Source organism: Lolium rigidum, chromosome 3 (genome assembly GCF_022539505.1).
Source record: "Lolium rigidum isolate FL_2022 chromosome 3, APGP_CSIRO_Lrig_0.1, whole genome shotgun sequence".
Taxonomy (NCBI): Eukaryota; Viridiplantae; Streptophyta; class Magnoliopsida; order Poales; family Poaceae; genus Lolium; species Lolium rigidum.
Window position 1 is genome coordinate 347,529,339 of NC_061510.1, and position 1,747 is coordinate 347,531,085.

At 43.9% G+C, this 1,747-nt stretch overlaps 1 non-coding gene across 1 annotated transcript; it reads left to right on the plus strand.

Moving 5' to 3' along the window:
• The first annotated feature begins 1,448 nt into the window (after positions 1–1,448).
• TRNAW-CCA lies at positions 1,449–1,520 on the plus strand. The gene has a single exon. It is a non-coding gene; the product is annotated as a tRNA-Trp (tRNA).
• Positions 1,521–1,747: the final 227 nt, after the last annotated feature.

A 1,747-nucleotide genomic window follows, 5' to 3' on the forward strand; every position in this document is an offset into this window, starting at 1 on the left:
GAGACCGAGCCCGACAAGACCGAGCCCCGTTGGAGGCGGAGGACATCTTCACCCCGCCGGAGACACAACCTAATTGTTCACTCGTTCCATGCTCGCCACCTAGTCAGGTGCAACCACCACCATCGATGCTACAAATGCTGGCCAGTTTTGCAACTCTTGGTGGTCGAGTATGCTACCGATGATGTTTGGTGTTGCTACCAGTGGGGGTTAAAGATGGTAGATTTTTTTTTTGCTACAATTGTTCTGCACTGTTGCTAAAGAGGGAGAAATGTTTTAGTACAAGATTTCTGGCAAGGTCTCCGTCGATTTCTCTAACGAGGTCTCCCGATTTGCAACCTAGGAATAATTTTTGTGCTACAACATTTATATAGTTTTGCTACAATTGCAATATATGTTTGCTACTAGGTTCTCCGGGAGGTCTCCAGTGAGTTCTCCGGCGAGTTCCCCGTCGACGTCTCCGATGTCCATTTTTGCTACAATAGCATAATTTTTTGCTACGCGCTCTCCGGTGGTCTGTCCGGTGAGTTCAACCTCTTTCTTTTATTTCGTGACTGAACTGTTTTTTGCTACACTGAAGCAAAAGCGGGATTTTTTGCTGCCCGGCATGAATAAGGACACGTGTCAGCACAGGGTCCAGGAGGCTGGAAAATCAAATCCCCTAGGACGTCCAATCAATACTCTTCGTACCTAGTGGATTAGAGATGAGGTTTTGTGGGATTTAGATGACGATAAGGTTCAAATCCGTAAAAACACTTTAGTACCAAACAAGAACTACGTGGGCTTTAGCTGCACTTTGGGCTGCTACCACAGTTACACGATCAAAAATATGTTATCAAAATGGGCTGGCCCAAGTGCCTAGAACAGGGCTCGAGTTCTCAATTTATGATTTAAACTGCAGCTGAGAATAGCTAATCGTTATTTTTTGGCTGATCAATTCTTGCAACCTTTTGATGTTTAACGTGTGATCTATGCATATTGCAGATTTATATGTGTAAAGAAAAAAATATTTAAACGCAAGTAAATCCACCTGCAACCCAATACCAAAATTCTGGCTCCACTGCTGCATCAAGCGATTTCGGACAAGAGTATGCTCTCAAGGAGCTTCAACCCGTATGAAATTCGAACAGACACTCCTAAAGTATATAAAGGAGGATATGATATAGATGAGGTAGATCATACTCTTGGAACTGTACCATATCTACCATACCATGCCTGTTTAGGCACTTTCGCAAAAGAAAAGAAAAAGCTAACAATGAAAAGAACAGGCGGATTGAAGCTCGAGGCATCAAGTATGATTTTTGTTAAGTGCTGTATTCCTCCTGGGTAAATGTCCGAGCGGTTAACGAGATGAACTGTAAACTTGTTGACGATATGTTATCTATTTTTGTTACAAGTCGTCCAGTTAGATCAATAGAGGTATAAACCAGACTGTAGGAACTAACATCACCGGATCCGTGGCGCAATGGTAGCGCGTCTGACTCCAGATCAGAAGGTTGCGTGTTCGATTCACGTCGGGTTCAAAGCCCCGAACAAAATCCGGTACTTTTTCTTTTCTTTTGCCATTTCGAGTCTTGTTCTCGTGCAACTACCGGCCGAGCACATCACATCAGGCGGCTACGTGTGTGCGTCGTAAACAGTACGATCAGCATCAGATACTAACAGACAATCACACGCTTCATTTTTTGTTTCGCTGCCGCGAAGACCTTGGCCAACTAACATTTCTGTCCAAGCTAATCAACGTTGGACT